The sequence below is a fragment of the Periplaneta americana genome, chromosome 8 (assembly GCF_040183065.1).
Source record: "Periplaneta americana isolate PAMFEO1 chromosome 8, P.americana_PAMFEO1_priV1, whole genome shotgun sequence".
NCBI lineage: Eukaryota > Metazoa > Arthropoda > Insecta > Blattodea > Blattidae > Periplaneta > Periplaneta americana.
In genome coordinates, this window is record NC_091124.1 from 171,454,176 (window position 1) to 171,472,811 (window position 18,636).

Below are 18,636 nucleotides of genomic sequence, written 5' to 3' on the forward strand. Positions count from 1 at the left end.
AGATAGGGATCCAACTTCACTTGAAACTTGAATTCAAGCCGTTAATTGATTTCAAGTCAACTTGAAACATAGTTCACACTTTTCAAGTTCGTCTTTTCAAGTGACTTGAATTCAAGTTACTTGAAAAGTGTGAACGAGGCTTTAGTTTAACCGCTGAATGATTAGGATTGTAAAGAGCAATGATTACAGATTACGCATACACATTAAATAATTACATAGTAGGTCTAAATATAATGAAGATAATGCTCAAAGTCTAAACCATGTGTGTAACTAGGTACACAAGATTATAGGACATAATACACATAATACAGTGGCTAGCGGTGACATTTTTCAAGGGGGTCCTGCAGTAATAGAACTGTCATGACACTATTTAATAATAAACAGAAAAAAAATATAAAAATATGTTAGGTAATACGTATTAAAACGAAAATAAGACTTACCAGTGACCACGTCCATGTCTACATCAACGGAATCATCCTCTCTTCTTTTCGAGCAAATTTTTCTATGACGTCATTGAAAAATGTCTTTGGCTTTGAATTTTGTTCAATAGAGCCTTTTCGATCGATAACAGTGAAAGTCGCGAAAGCCTGTCTTCGCACTGAGTGTTCCGTACGTAACTCTTTACGCGTTTTAAACAGGAAAAAGTACGTTCCACCGGTGGAGGTGCTCACTGGAATTGTAGCTATTAGGCAGCATAATCTATAAACTTCTGGAAATACCTCTTGTCCTAACTCGGTGTCTTTCAAAAACTTTTGCTATCTCAGTCACTGTCCTGCTTGAAAAGTCTGACAACGTATAAATAGCCACTAACTCACTTAAACAACAGGGTTAAAACAATAAAACTTCCAAATGAAGTACCGATGCTTAACAAACGGTCCAAAATACAACATTGTGACTGTTGGCAGTCGTGACTGGTACCACTGCTGGATGGCGACGATTCAGACGATGCGGTTGGTAAGAGCTGCAATGGACTTGCATACCGAGACGAGTCCCTTTCCATGTTTACTAAAGAGCGTAAAACACACAATATTGTTTTAATCCACGTTACACTTCGCAGGCACACTTTCAATACTTGACTGATAATGCACAAAAACAATAAAGTACTAATACATTCTTTCTAACAAGAATGGAGACACGGAAATTCTTTACCAGGGACCGCTCAACCGTATTTCCTATTCACTTAGGCTTCTACTAGTCAAGTCCGAACCGAACTGACTGGTTCGCGTGGGCTGGACGAGTCCAATTCTACAGACGTTGAGCGCTGAGGGGAGGAAAGAGATTGAAGTTGTCAATTGTCATGTCTTGAAACTTTTTAAATTCAAACATGAAATGTAGCTAATAAATTTTATAAGCTGATGATACTTAGAGGACTAGGCTAGTCCTAAATTTTATAAGCTGATGATACTTAGAGGACTAGGCTAGTCCTGCTAGTTCACTGATGGCACGCCACTGACATAATAAAGTATCGAAAGTGATTATTCGTCTACCAATACTCTACATAACATTCTTTGTTAAGTGGTTACTTCTTATTCGTATCACAATATCCTGATATTAGTTTGTTACAGCCTACGATCTGATCGTTAAACGATCATGACTATGCATACTTTAATGTAATTAAACCTACTCATTATAAAATATATACAGCTTACCTTGAAACAGAGTTGTTAGAAGGCATAGGTCAGCCGTGGCGAAAATGTGACTCACGAGCACATTATGGCTCACAATGATAGCTGTGCATTTCCCTTGCTTCCTATAAAACTCTATCATAAATAAAGTAGATTCAATCAAAACTATAGATACTGAACGAAACTACCTACTAAGAGATAGGCATCAGCAAAGACTAAATTTTCCTAAAATTAGAAACACTTATTATTAATTAAATTAGATAAGCAGACAGGTTTTGAAAATAAGATAGAATTACGTCAAGGTTTTAAAATAATAAAAATTGAAAATAGAGAATTAAGGCAGTTATTAATGTATTCAGATAGCTATATTATTTAGTAAAGGTTCAGAAGATAATTTTGACTTTATAAATTGCTTTACTAATATGTCTTAATTTCAATAATAATGCATTTATAATAAATTTAGTAGGCATTATAATAGTAATGAATTGATAATAAGTACATGCGACACAATAATGAAACTAAATTGAGGTTGATTATGTAAGCAACTTGTCAAGTTTGTTTTTAAGCAGGTATGCGGTAGTCTTCATTGAAGTTACGCAAACGTTTCTGCTGACAAGGAAATATTGTAAGAAATAAAGACAACCTACATATAGAATGTATCGAGTCAGCTAATTCAGGTTCATGACTTACAGTATGTCGACATCTGATCACCTAATTGGAATAATAAGTTATTATTAAAATAAGACCTAAATAATTACAATTAAATTGTGAAAAGGAGCAGATAAAATAAGGTTTAATGTCTTAATGGTTATCACGATTGGTTTAAACATCCACTAAAACCAGACATAAGTGCAAGTTTGAACCATTAAATTATTGAGACTTGCGATAAAATAATAAGTCTAGGAAATTGTATATTTAGTATGCAGAACTACATTTGTTTATAGATCTTTTGTTATATTATTAAGTTTTGTACTTGTAAACTATATCAATAAATCAATATGTCCCTTGCTTCCTACCTTCCACAACTCCCACCCTCTCACTCACGGGAGTCAAACTCGGTTCCATTTGCATTTGTCTCTGACCTGCGAGTGTTGTATCGTCGCAATGTCTCTCTCAAAACAATGTATTTCTACAAAAATGAAAGTTTCAAGTAGGATGTGAGGACGCATTTTTTTGCTGACAATATGATGAGAATATTAAATGTATGATTTGTTCACAGGTATTACGGGGAAAACGGTTGTATAATATAAAACGGCATTATAAGTTACTACATGCTACAGATGAAACATTAAAAGGTTGTGTTATTGTTCTTATTATTATTATTATTATTATTATTATTATTATTATCTCTGTACGTTGATCCTTTTTCAGCAGATTTACGAATAATACGCTTAGAACTTCAATTTAAATATCCGAAGCTTCGTTCTTTCGCTTGCTCTGTTGAAGCCATGTTCGCTGCAACTTACGTTTGTGAAAAATTATTTTCAACAATGAAAATAGTAAAAACCAAATTTAGATCACGACTGACAGACAAATACCGTCGTGATCAACTACGACTGGCAGTAAGTGACATAATTCCTGATTTTGAAACTGTCGCAGAGACATTCTGAAGACAGTTCTTCGTGATCAACTACGACTGGCAGTAAGTGACATAATTCCTGATTTTGAAACTGTCGCAGAGACATTCTGAAGACAGTTCTTCGTGATCAACTACGACTGGCAGTAAGTGACATAATTTCTGATTTTGAAACTGTCGCAGAGACATTCTGAAGACAGTTCTTCGTGATCAACTACGACTGGCAGTAAGTGACATAATGTCAGATTTTGAAACTGTCGCAGAGACATTCTGAAGACAGTTCTTCGTGATCAACTACGACTGGCAGTAAGTGACATAATTTCTGATTTTGAAACTGTCGCAGAGACATTCTGAAGACAGTTAATTTTAGCTTGTGATAATGTGTCCTATGTTTTATTGTTAATTTCTTTCTTCGTTACACGTACTAAACATTAGTTTGTAGCCTTGTTTTGTATAAAATGTTATTTAAGTGCTTGACGTAAGGAAAATGAAAATACGTTAATAAGTCAGACAGTTGCAGGGTGTCCACATCCCTCCATAGGTGATATGCATGTTGCAGGTTACACAGTGGCTCGGCGCACGATCGGATTTTCGCCACGTCTGGCATAGGTACACGTTCTTCTTAATTACTATGAGTTGTAAATGGCCATGTATACTGTTTTTCTCAAAATCAAACCTATTTTCCAAATACAGGAACAGTAAGTTAACAGTGTAGCGCACTTGCCATTTATATTTATAACTAGTGGCTTGTGCAGCAAATGCTGCTGCAAACTAAGTTCGTTAGACGTTTAAATAAAAATTTTTCAGATTTATTTTCAATGAAGAATACTTGTCTTTTTGATAGTTATTTGCTTCCATAATAATGAAACCTACTCCCTCTGAATGGATTTTTTTAGGCCAAATACTTTTTCTTGAACCTATCCAACTTCAGTTTTTGAGTTTCAACGCGAAAACGCAAGTATCAATGTCAGGACGATAGCAGTAGCAATTTCAGGTCATTGTGGATTGTAGGCAAAAGTTAAAAAAATGTCAGGTTTGCTAAGCTTTCGAACAATAGCATTTTCGTATAGCTGCTGCATGTAGAACTTGAAATTTAGAGCGTAAAATCATTTTATCCTACTAAGAGATCTTGCTGAAATGATCTGGGGACTACAACATTTTCTAGGCCTCTTATTTTATCAGTAAGTAATACCTTTTGATCTTTCCTTAGGAACTGTAATTTTTGCGCTCTCTCGAGCCAATACTGAAGACAATGACATATCAATATCTACACAACACCGCCATTAAGTATATGAAAAAGATCCAACCCCACTGGTTTAATAAGTATAACAATTTTTGATTTTTAATAACAATATTATTATCTTACTTAAGTTTTGTAGTTGTATATAGCAGTCACTCAGTAAATTATAGAAATGAAGATCTAAATTAAGATATTCTCTACATTTACTTACATAACCTCAAAACGTTTCACTTTCATGTCATCAATATAGCATCAATATTATGTAAAATTAATGAAGAATAGACGCATCATGATATTAACTATAATAATATTTAATTTCTAATGGTAATAATGTCATCAAACCACCTCAAGTCTCGTAGATTTGAATATCCAATACACAGCAGTACTCAGAAAATTATACACTGCAGAATCAGTTTTTAATAACAAATTGAATTCAGCTCTAAATATGTCGGCAATCCTGCAGGTCATGGCCTTCGTATAATAGCCTATTGTTTATTGTAGTGTGTGTTTTGTTCTGAAATTCAATCAAATCGGCCGTGATTGAATAAAATTAGTTCTCAAAACTGACAACAAATGGATTTTGGAAAATAGGAAAATTATGTAGGAAAATTGACATTTCACTGAAAACTACTACTTTTCCGAAAAACTTTAGATGCCAGGCATGAAAATGAGGGGTCACTCATTAAAATCAGTTCAGCCGTTTTCCCGTAATTTCTATTACCAGTTCAAATTATATATATATAGATTTTCAAAATTCCAAAAATATTAGGAGACCTTGAAAAAATAAAGAAACGCAGCTAAGATAAATTCCAAATTATCACAAGTAAAATCAAATTGCACTAACGGAAATTTTCTTACTTAATTTAAGTTATGCGTATCCACCAAAACTGTTTATAATGTGCATGCTCTGTTAACAAACTGTATGTACTAATATTTATTATTTCAGTTTTTTTACTTTTCTTGAAGTGTCTTTAGAATCGTACGATTGATCACTGGTCATCTTAACAAAGTTATTTATCAAAATTTATTCACACAAAGGGCGACACTGCCCAGTTTATCCACAAGAGTCTTCATTCAGTATTTTGCATATCTGACCTCAGTAATTTAATCTTGCAAATTTTGTGAGCTACGGAGAGCTGTTTTCCACATGTTAAGAAATTTTGAATCCAGCCTTTTGCTAATAATAACATTGTATGCCACGCCAAACCAACAGTAAACGCTACTCTAACAGTAGGTAATGTTAATTTTCCTCTATCTAAATCCTTCACAAAGTCATAAAAGGAATCAACGTCTAGGGGACAGTCTAGTATATACAGTCACGAAGTTTGAGTTTATGAGGGTACTAGAAACAATAGACTGTGAAGGCACTATTTCGCATTGTCTGTAATGAGGCGATAGTAGCGATCCTAGTGGGTAGCAACTATCTATGGATGCATATTTACTACGTATTGAGCTTCGTGACTGTATATACTAGACTGTGGTCTAGGCTATTTATTTACTTAACTGGATCCACGATCTGCATACATCACATCTTAATTTACGTAAAAGCTATCTAGCTGCAAATCCCCCTAAATATGTCAATATTGGCACAATATCATTTGGATTTACATCCATTTCAAAGTCTTGGTCCACAATATCCGAAAAACTGCTTATGTCAATATCACTGTCGTAATTTTGTTGAGTGGATATCAGTTCTTTTAAGTTTACATCAACTTTTTGAGTAGCAAACAGGACAGCATTTTTAAATCACAATTTTCTCTCATTCTCTAGGACCTGTACGTAAGTGATGTAGTAATTTGCAACCCTTAATTGTCTCTAGGATGCAAGACAGCTCTCCAAATCATCACTCTGAAATTTGCTTAACAAAATATAATCAATTCTATATTTCTCAAATAGATAGGAATAATTTCAAGGAAAGATTCAAATGTTGTTTGTACACCTAATTTACTTACTTACAAATGGCTTTTAAGGAACCCGCAAGTTCATTGCCGCCCTCACATAAGCCCACCATCGGTCCCTATCCTGTGCAAGATTAATCCAGTCTCTATTATCATATCCCACATTCTTCAAATCCATTTTAATATTATCCTCCCATGTACGTCTCGGCCTCCCTAAAGGTCTTTTCCCCTCCGGCCTCCCAACTAACACTCCATATGCATTTCTGAATTCGCCCATACGTGCAACATGGCCTGCCCATCTCAATCGTCTTGATTTAATGTTCCTAATTATGTCAGGTGAAGAATACAATGCGTGCAGTTCTGCGTTGTGTAACTTTCTCCATTTTCCTGTAAATTTATCCCTTATAGCCCCAAATATTTTCCTAAGAACCCTATTCTCAAACACTATTAATCTCTGTTCCTCTCTCAAAGTGAGAGTCCAAGTTCCACAACCATACAGAACAACCTGTAGGCCTACACCTATAAGAAAAAAAAAAGTAATAATTGATGACAAAAATAGGTTATGAATGCGTAGATAGGCTACAGTACACAGAAAAAAATATGACTTCATTAAACACTTAAAACAAACATTAAATTAAACTATGTAATTTCACACATAATGTAAAGGCAGAACTTACATGTATTTATGAAAACTAATCGAGAAAATAATGCATCACTCTTGTGCAAGCCGTTACGAAATTGCCGACAAAAGGTTATGAATTCGTATAGCCTACAGCTGTACATGTAACACAGGAGAAAAATCACTTCATTAAAGACTTAAAACAAACACTAACTTGAACTACGTAATTGCACACACATAATGTAAGAGTTGAACTTGCTGCACTTGTGAAAATAAAGAGAGAAATTAATGTATCACTGTTGTGCGAACCGTTATGAAATTACCGCCAGAACAAGATGATGTTAATCCACACGTGGTAGCATTATTATACTGAACGTATACAACATAACTGGAAGAAAACTGAAAATTAATAGTATATGGTAGTAACTATACGTTAACACTTTCCACTAATTCGTGTCACTAAAAAATATAATCCTGAATATTAATTCCTGTAAGTAAAACAAACATATTGCCGCGCTACGTTATACACCCATGTGAATGATGAATCAGGCAGGTATAGACTAGCACTATCAGCTGATCGAAGCGGAACGGAGTAGAGATGGGCAAAAAAAGCTGGAACAGTTTTTCTGAAACTGTGTCACAATAATTGAAACTGTTTAGTGAAACGTTTCGTATGTGGTAACACATGGTTTCAAGAGATAAATTGTTTAATTTTTATTTTATTGGGTTATTTTACGACGCTGTATCAACATCTAGGTTATTTGGCGTCTGAATGAAATGAAGGTGATAATGCCGGTGAAATGAGTCCGGGGTCCAGCACCGAAAGTTACCCAGCATTCGCTCGTATTGGGTTGAGGGAAAACCCCTAAACCGTTCAATTTCTAAACAGTTTTGCTCTTCTTTGCTATCTGCAAAGGCACATGTAGCGCTATTATTGATCTCCACTCGAAAGTATATATAATAATATTATCCATGTTCCATAAGACCTTCGTGCAATAGTAGCCCATGTAGGATCGCGCAATTTAATTGTACGAATCAAATTCCCTAATAAATCTGATATTAATTATTAGCTATCCATTGATGAAGAATATGTTCATGGTGCCCTAACATGGTGTTAATTATTAATATACCGCGAAAAATATCATCGGCTAATATCATGGTTATTAAACTCTCCTAGTGTGTTGTATGCGTTATTTGTTACTAAAATCGATTCTTTTTGAATTGTAGTTATTTACTGTACTCTTTAACAGTAACCTACGAAAAATGACTTTCGATGTCATAATACACTGGACAGCTGATTTAAAGACGATTCAAGGTCTTTGAAACATGTTCCTGAAACAGATGGGAAATTGAAACAGTTGGCGCTGATATTGTAAACATATTCTCATGAAGCTGTTTATTTAAAACTGTTATTTTGGAACAGTTCATGAAACAGTTACAGTCGAAACTGTTTCTTAAAAATAACAGTTTATCTCATCTCTAGAACGGAGCCTGTCTATCTCGTAAGCCACGATCTTATTCGTATGACGTCATATTGGCGATGATGATGATAATTTCGTGTGGCGAGGGTGATGAAAACGACGGAAAAATTGCTATATTTATGATTACGAAAATTGTCGAGCAATACACGAAGTTTCAAGTTGACAAACTAGAGAGCTGCAGTAATGTAACTTCATAAAATTGAACAGAGAAAAATAATCTTTATTTTGCTATCATATTCATGGAGTTTCCTTTTCTTAATTAAAGCAGACTTCTTACTTAAAGTTGTTTCTAATCAAAGACCAATGAATACTCTTTTGTGTAAGAAATACTGGAGAGTTAATTAACTAGTCTGGACGTTAACGCAGCTCCGGTAAGGGTTTAGCACACCTCAACGTAGGGGAAGAGAAAGGATGTTAAGATAATATCAGAGATATATTCATGGCAATGCAGCTCTAGTCAAGCAAAACAAGCCTTCCTACTCTGATTTATTCCACATTGCTGATTACGCAGCTGCACAGAGATGTAAGAGTCTAGACTAATTCACAACCACCCACTTAAGAATCATACATCCACCCACCATCAATGATTCAACATCGTACACATGCACCCACACAGCGATTTTCTCCCTTAGCGGTACGATTAACAAGACAAGTGCCTATACTTCTGTAACGAATAAAGGAACAAGACTTTTTCAGTATACTAGCAGAAATATTCATACACCACATAGAACAGACATACATACTAAACAAAGATAGCAACAAACATGCAGACATCATATATTGGCACAGATACGTAGATGGCATACTAATACTATACAAAGGAAACAAAAGACAGATCCAAAACCTGCATCAACAGATAAACAAAATACACCTAATACTATACAAAGGAAACAAAAGACAGATCCAAAACCTGCATCAACAGATAAACAAAATACACCCAAAGCTACGCTACACATTAGAAATTGAAAACAACAAATAAGGTAGGTGTCCGTGATATGGCCATGCTAAGGTTTGAGAATTTTTCTAGCTGCCATTTTGAAAAAAAAAAATGTAAACCACTTTTTTCTTACTCGTTCTCAGTCTAACGGACTTTCTTAAAACAATTTCCTTTCCCCATAAAATAGCTTTAATTGTCCAAAAAGTTCCAAATTCCAAAAGTCTACCTAGTGGCCATATCAGGAACATGTGCACATGATATGGCCACCATTGTTCCATGTTCTACAAATCGTGATTGTTTTCAGTTTGATAGCGCAGTTGTGCTAAAATTAAATAATTTTGGTGTAAAATGAATAAACATGACACTTAGGCTAATAATCTTTTTTATAATTCAAAAGTGTAGTCAAAACAGGTATTTTCATAAAAAATTAAGTTGTTTTTCTTAAAATACAAAACTTTTGCGTAATCCCAGCTATAAGGCATGTAAATTTGTCAGGTGAAAAATAAAAGTGAAATGAACTTGATATGGCCATGGTGCATTTGATATGGTCATATCAGGAGCAGGTAAGCTTTCACGAAAATCGTTTGATTATTAACAACTCGTAAAAGATACGCCATCAACGACAACACCAATCAACAGAACATTAAAAACTGAATGGAGTACGATGGTTTTCATGAAACAAGTCTTTGAAAAACATGCATAAAACAAAGGAGACTTAGCAGAGAAAAATAAGAAGAGGTCACATGAAAACCGCAAAACAGGCAACTGACGCCATATTGCTCAACCTTACTGGATGGAAAACGATCAAATCAAGTGACATACCAGGATGTCCTTTCACTGGATGCTGCTGCAATTTAGCAGATTTTTTGGTTAACTAACTCACAATAGGGGGGGGGGGTTGCCATATCAGGAACATGGCCATAACATTAGCACCCACCTTACCTAAATTTTCTAGACATCAAAATAACAAAAGTCGACAAAAAACACACATTCCGAACAATGATACACACACTACTCAACATACTAATGAACCAACATGATTACAAAGAAGAGCTAAACACAATCAAATGCATAGCACAATAAAATGGATACAACCCCAAAATAATAGACAACATAATACGAAAGACAAAACATAATCACAAAAAACAAGACACAAAAAATACATCACACTAACATACGAAAACAAAAACACACACAAGATTGCAACGTCATTCAAGAAATTAAATTACAACATCGCATACAGAACAAATAATACTCTACAAAAACATCTCAACACACAAACAACACAAACAAACAAATGCAACAACACAGGCGTATACAAACTCAAATGTAACACCTGCAACAACTTCTACATAGGATAGACAGGCAGATCATTTCAAACACGTTACAAAGAACACATCACAGCCATAACAAAATTACAAAACACTTCTACATATGCAGAACACATCACAAATGCTAACCACACCCACAGAGACATCAACACAGACATGGAAATTCTGCACATCCAACCAAAAAGCCAGAAACTAAACACACTAGAACAATACGAAATATACAGACACAAAAAAAACACATCCAAATGAAATTCTCAACAACTCAATTTCAGATCACACACACTCTTTGACTCCACATTACACCACACGAACACACTCCCACAGGAAACAAAACTAAAGGCGCCAAGACCAGCAACAGCCAGTTCTGAAGAAGGTCAATAACAGACCGAAACATGTTAACCAGGTACGATAAAATTTAACACGAGAAAGACATATAATACATATTACGAAGTGATATAGTATTAAAAGTTGTGTAATCAAGATGTATAAAAGAACAAGCGGATAAACGAATTAATGAGAAAACGAAGCAGCAGTCGAAAAAAGAAGTGAGAACGAACATAATAGGCCTACTGTCCGACTGAGTGGTTATGTCGCAGGTTCGTCGAAACGAGAAAATTCACATGACAGTTACTCACATAACGGGGTTCTTTTTTGTCCTTTTAATCAGCTGTATAATATTACGTAGACCGCCAATTCAGTGCATAAAATATTTTCAGGACAGAGTTTAACAGCGCAGTCTTTAGCATTTGCAGAGGGATCAGCAGAAACGGGTGGACAGTAAGAAAACGGAATTGACGAAAAACGAACCAAGAAAAAAACGAAACCGATGTAACCAGAGAACGAAAAGCGGATAAAAATAAATTAGGCCTAACAAGAGAAAGAACGGACGAATAAAAATATCTACTTACGAAAAAAAAAAAACTGATAATAGAACGAAGCCGAAATCAATCTGACGAGAGAAAGAAATCGAGCTAACTCACGAGAGAAAGAAACCGATCTGACGAGATCAAGAAAGCAAGCAGGAGGATCAAGTTAAATTCTATGAATAAATGGTGGTTGTATTCGTAACTTAAGGGAAACGTACGGAAGAACATGATTGTTCGCGCAAAAAATTCACGATAACATTCCAATTCTTAGCTGTGTACGAATATGTTTCATTCAATCTAAAAAAACTATAGTGTTAAGAAGTAATATAGATGGCTGTAATTTCACTAAAGGATTGTGCTTTTATTTGTATGCTACAAAACTGAGAAGTACTTTTCTCTCTCCCTCTGAGGCCGGGAGGGGAACATCCCTGTGCACCGCGACCTGAGGTCTATTGTGCACCCCTGGAATGAGTTGCAAGGCCACCGACCGCACCCACGCCGAACCGACCTAACCGCTAACACCCTGACGACCAGTCCCGCCACCCCTCCAAGTCTGTATACCATTCCACTTCCAACAGCCCCCCACATTCCCCCCTCAAACGGTCTGAGGTGTAAACCACCCCTCCCGTCTCCTCAACGGTCTGAGGTGAAAACCTCTCTCCCGCCGGGAGAGGAGTGGGTTCCACTGCTGGTCACCAGCTATCACGCTTGACATTCCCATGGAGACCGGCCGAGAGTGTCAGCAGCTTCGGAGGGCCTCCGCAGGAGCGATCTGAAAACCAAGGAAGACAACCGGAATGATGAGGGAGGAAAGGAAGTGGCGAGACTCATAAAGTTACCTGATATTCGTCCATAGGAGAGAGGAAAAACCCCGAAAAAACCTTACCCAGACAGCTCGTCCCAAGCGGAGAATCGAACCCCGGCCCATTGGGTTCGGTAGCGAAGACGCTATTACGAGACCAAAGCGGTGGACAGAGAAGTTCTTATATTACTGTTGTGGTTATGTTTTGTGCTGGAGTAGGGTAGGTACATGTTTGGGGGGTGGAAATCATTCTATTTTCTGTTCCACGATGTTTGTTGGATGGCGAAAATATTTCCTGTAGGGACAAGGTCATTATCTGGCTATTCAAAATGTTTTCGTGTTATTATTCAAATTTTTTAATGTTAGCATTAATACCATATTACACAATACAGTATTTTCATAATAAAAGGACCTTTAATAATAAATTGCCTGTTTTAAATCTTCCGCTTAATACCTTAAAAGCAACGTTATTCTTATAATCTATTTTATTTAAACTGCTTTTTTATTTATAATGTTGTGAACGGAAACGGAACCAAGTACTTATCTTGTAATTTAGTCGGCCTGGTTGGCGGAGTTGGTATAGCGCTGGCTTTCTGTGCCCGAGGTTGCGGGTTCGATCCCGGGTGAGGTCGATGGCATTTAAGTGTGCTTAAATGCAACAGGCTAATGTAGTAGATTTACTGACATGTAAAAGAACTCCTGCGGAACAAAATTCCAGCACATCGGCGACGCTGATATAACCTCGGCAGTTGCGAGCGTCGTTAAATAAAACATAACTTTAACTTCTTGTAATTTAACAACTCTCGACATGTCTTACCTTCAACAGTTTTATTCAGCAAGAGTAAATAATATAGTATTTGACTTTTTAGAACCTTCATTGACATTTAATTTTCGATGCTGATTTCTCTTTCAATTTTGCAATAATTTTTCTCGATAAGGAGATTGAATCGAACTTCCTTCTGAAGGCCAAACATTTTTAATGGCACTTGTAATATATTTTGTAATTTAACGCTTTTTTAAATGGACGACATCCTGACATTTCATAATGAGAAGTGCCTCTGAATAATTCTCCTAATTGAGCAGTCCGTTGCCTGCAATATTTTCATAGTCATGATGTTTATTGTAATAATATTCATGTTAAACGGTTAGCGCGTCTGGCCGCGAAACCAGGTGGCCCGGGTTCGGTTCCCAGTCGGGGTAAGTTACCTGGTTGAGGTTTTTTCCGGGGTTTTCCCTCAACCCAGTATGAGCAAATGCTGGGTAACTTTCGGTGCTGGACGTCGGACTCATTTCAGTGGCATTATCATCTTCATCTCATTCAGACGTTAAATAACCTAAGGTGTTGATAAAGCGTGATAAAATAGCCTACTAAAATAAAAAAAATCATATTAAACTTCAAGACTTGTAGTAATTGTTGGCATAATTGTTTACGTGAATGGCAAAATTCAAGATCGAAATATATTTAAATGCTGAGATATTCAAGACTGCAGCCCTGGACGCACGCTGTACAATGACTTTTCAGCAGATACGCTGAGAATGTTGTGGCATATTACTGCAGCATCATTCCTCTGCCGTAGTTTTCTCCGCTATTAATGCCATTTTTTTATTGTTTGTTTTAGGCGCAGTCCTGCTGCAGTACTGACCTCTCGCCAAGTAAGTTTAATATTTTTATCTATTAGCCTACCTGATGCAGGAAGCCTAAACAATTATCTTACAGCTAAGTTCACTATTAATATGAAAAAAATTTCAATAACAGCTCTATTTCCATATGTTGTTTTCTTCTTTATCCAGATTGAAACGTAAATATTGTCATTAATTTCAGGGAATTATTCTTATCGGTACTTCAAACAAAATAATTTAATACAATTTTACTAATTTTTGTTTCTTTTTCAAGATAAAATTTGTTTTACAAGAAAAACGTCGTAGCGTGATTTGCGAAAGTCATTGATTTAATTTCCAATATGCTCACTCTGTTTTAGAGATCGGTGTATTATGACAATAAATTATTGAAAGAATTTTAGTTTTGTCCTTTAAATATGCAGAAATTTGATCCGAACAATTTTACTTTTCGTTCTGCAAAGATATTTTGTGCGAGATCATGCGTATTTGCTTGTTTTCCGCACAGAACCAATACGCGGTAAGTGTGAAATACCACATTCAGTATTCCCAACGTAACACACATAACAATTTCCCTCTTCTTACCGCTTAAGCGCGACATTCATTTTACTGCTTTAGGATTTTAACATATTATTTTTAGAGACGTTTAACATAGTAATAATTATAAATTGGAAACTTACCACTGCAATTGCACCTAAATTGCAATGTTAGTTATTGTTTTTAAATATCTGCAAAAATTAAGTAAAGTCTACTACTCCACGAAACTTATTGCATTCCTGATACAAGTAACATTAAGGAAGCCGTGAAAAAATCAACAAGATTCCAGATGCCGATGTTATTACTGCAATATGTTATATAAATAATATTGTTAAAATATTAAAATGAAAAATAAATCATTACATAACCTTACCGTTTGTTTTAAGTTCGCATTTATAGACTGGGGGAAAAAAAGACAGACGTATATCACGGCCTGCTGGAGTATAGTAAACACAGAAAACATTTTATAGCAACAATGTTGAAGAAAGATATTTTGGATTTCCGAAGTTGCCGTCATTAAACAAAAACCAAGATGGAGATTTCATTGCAACTAATTAGAAATTCGTCTTTCAGGTATGTAATAAACGATCTTCGCACAAAATAATGTACGATACACGAGCGGTATGTTTGTTTTCATGTTCTCGGAAATTAAAAAAGCTCAAGTACGTTTCGCTTTTTCAACCTTTTCCTCGAACATGAAAACGTCAACATACCGCTCTTGTGACGTATATTACTATTACAAGGCTACATTTGTTCGGATCAAATATTTGCACATTTAAAGAACAAAACTGAAATTCTTTCAATCATCCATTTTCGTAATATACCACTCTCTTAAACTGACTGAGCATATTGGGTATTAAATCAATGACTTCCCCAAAACAGCTATGAAATATCTCACATAAAACAATTTTTATCTCAAAAAGAAACCAAAAACGAACACAATTGTATTAAATTTATTTGTTTCAGATATCGCAAAGAATAATCCCCTGAAATTAATTACAATGCTTACGGTTCACCCTATATATGAAGCATCTTCTGTCAGTGTGTTACTTCGCATTCTCATTATACGTAAGGTATAGTGACAGTATTGTATTAAAAATTATTTGCTGACTCTTATTGAATTACAAGTTTCCGTTACATTTTATGTCTTAGCAGTTTCTTGCATGTAGTCCAACTTACTGTTCCACTCTCCGTGTGTGTTCAGGATGTTACCCTAACACTTGTATTTCATTCTTAGTAAAGAGAAAGGATATAGGATGCACAAAAATTATAATGATTTATTGCGAATAACCTCAAATTAATTGAAGTCCTTATGCAAACATTAGACTCTAGATCATATATGTAACACATATATGACATATATCTCCCTGAGCACGAGTTTTTTACTCCTTCAGGGAAGAACTAAAATTGTATTTCTGTCAATGTTATTTTATTAACAATAAACAATAAACATAGCTCATCGCTATATTAAAATCGTTTGCACTTTGAAGAGAACAACCGCCAAGATCGCCACCCGTCCGCCGTAAACGAACACGAGATGGCAGTACAGTCGCTAATGTAATTCAAATGGGAATTATGACGTAACTCCTTATGTAACAACTAGATGGCAGCTTAGTAAACTTGACAAAAGTTGTTAACGTCAAAGCATATAAGGCCGACCTATCTGTTATGATCTAGGATTAGACGAAAAACTAATTTATTCAACGCCGGGTCTAAATTCTTTCTGTTTGAATTAAAACGATTATATTACTCGTAACCTACACGTATTGTATTCTTCACCTGACATAATTAGGAACATTAAATCCAGACGTTTGAGATGGGCAGGTCATGTAGCACGTATGGGCAAATCCAGGAATGCATATAGAGTATTAGTTTGGAGGCCGGAGGGAAAAAGATCTTTTGGGAGGCCGAGACGTAGATGGCAAGATAATATTAAAATGGATTTGAGGGAGGTAGGATATGATGATAGAGACTGGATTAATCTTGCTCAGGATAGGGACCAATGGCGGGCTTATGTGAGGGCGGCAATGAACTTCCGGGTTTCTTAAAAGCCAGTAAGTAAGTACATAACACGTAACACAAAATTACGCAATATAAATCACTAGAGTATACAATTAGGGAGATTCCCGTTATATATAGCACTACACTTTGATATCGAATGACTTAAATATAATGAACAACTGCGAGAAAATAGCAGCAGAAGCCTTCCAGGAATTGAGAGATGGAATTGAAGCGCCAAGCAAACCTCTGGAAACCAAAGAAATAACAACTCTCAGAAACATAAGGAAACCAAGCCAATAATTGGAAATGGAATCCATAAACATTGATGGTATTTTCAAATTGAAGTAGCTAGGATCATGGCTCACAGACGATTATAGCGAAATGGAAGATATAAGGAAGGAAGTACATTTTTCATACAAAAGTATGCTTCTCTTTCAATCCTGTAATGAAGTCAAGAAACAACCATCGTAAGTTAAAATTAGTATATAGAGCGTTTAAAACGCATCCAATGCTTTGAGGGGTAATATTACTGGGTGTTCAGTTCAAAATGTGTCTTGGCTCGCTGTATGCCGTCATGTGGCTAGTTAATGAGCCTAGAGAATTCAATCTTCCTACACTTCCGCTGAGGTGTATAACCTAAGAGGCAGAGAAGATGGCTAGCAAGTACGGCGTTCATTCTGAAGAGTACGTACCGATACGTACGATAACGCCGGTAGTGGCAGGAATGTGAACTGTTTGGAAATACGTACTGTCGGGATATGGGGAGAGGGTTAAGACGATTACTTACGTATTTGTTGACATTAACTTCGACGGTCAACATGGACACGGAGCATTTGATTTGTGTTGTGGAATGTTACCGTACGCAACCGATGATAACAAATACCCTGCGTACGACTTGCCGGCGCAAAACACAGTTCGAAAGAGGTTATGGTAGCACACAGACCGTACAGACCGCCATCTGTTGCTACGACGTTCAAGTTATACCGTACACGTTCTGAAGTTCAGATTGAAGAACGCCTTAAATAATAGGCAACTTCTCTAACATATCAGCTGAAACTCGCTTCAAATCGGTGACCCAACAACAGTGACGTCATGACACACTTTGAAATGAACACCCAGTATTCACGAAACAAGAAACAAAAATATAATAAACGTTAGATTTAAAAATAATATATTCTGAGACATGAGTACTTGTTAATCAATATCGTATGACATGCTAAATATGATTTTCATTAAAAAAAATATAATTTAATATACTGAGTGGTGGTAGTATTCATCAAAACAATACAAAGAATTAGTGTCTCAAAATACTGAATGTTTTTAGCATCCTGTATATGCAAGTTAGGTACTGGAGGGGTTAGCTGCAAGAAGGGCGTTACTCAGAAAACATAGTTTTGAGATAATCAACAAAAACTATCTGTACCCTGCATCTCTTGCTAGAATATGACATTATTCATGTACTTATATTGTAGGGCAGCGGTGACGAAAAGTCGAGCTGAAGTGATTACATACGACAGATAGCCTATGAAGTAAGGAGACGGAGGAAAGGTACTTGGCATGAAAACTACAACCAGTGGCGGTTCCTGCACTAACATGTTGATCATTCGAGCGGATAAAAATCTTAAGCTTCGCTGTATCAGTAATGTCACTGCTGTCATCAATTGCCAGTCAATAATATACGAGTTTTCTTGCTTCATTTTTTTTAACATTCCTCTTCAATACAATAGGAATTTTCTAAATTCTTCTCTCGATACTTGGTCGAGAAATTCGTAGTTTTTCAAAATTAAAAACTTTTTATGGTCAAGTTATTTAAACTATTTTAATCATTACTCTTTTGAGAAATTCTCATTATTAAAAGGCTTTAGAGTACGAGATATTTCAAACCCCATTAGGTAGCTGACTTCCTTACATTTATTTATCTCATCTTTCTCTTCCTGGCTATGATTTAAGACATGCCAATTCCTGGCGTTTAACAGTTCGTTGGCACATAATATTGAATCAGTTATTCTACAATATTATTATTAAATGAATAATTAATAGTTACTCTCAACTAAAGATGAAGAAGATTAAAATTGAGATAAAACCTAATAATTTTATTTTTCTAGG

General features: G+C 35.7%; 1 long non-coding RNA gene across 1 annotated transcript in view; it reads left to right on the forward strand.

The window, feature by feature from the left end:
• LOC138705238 (uncharacterized) overlaps positions 1–18,636 on the forward strand; it is an 825,990-nt gene that overhangs the window by 581,417 nt on the left and 225,937 nt on the right. The window contains exon 2 of the long non-coding RNA XR_011333676.1: positions 13,995–14,028. This is a non-coding gene — a long non-coding RNA (uncharacterized lncRNA). The remainder of the gene's footprint in view (positions 1–13,994; positions 14,029–18,636) is intronic.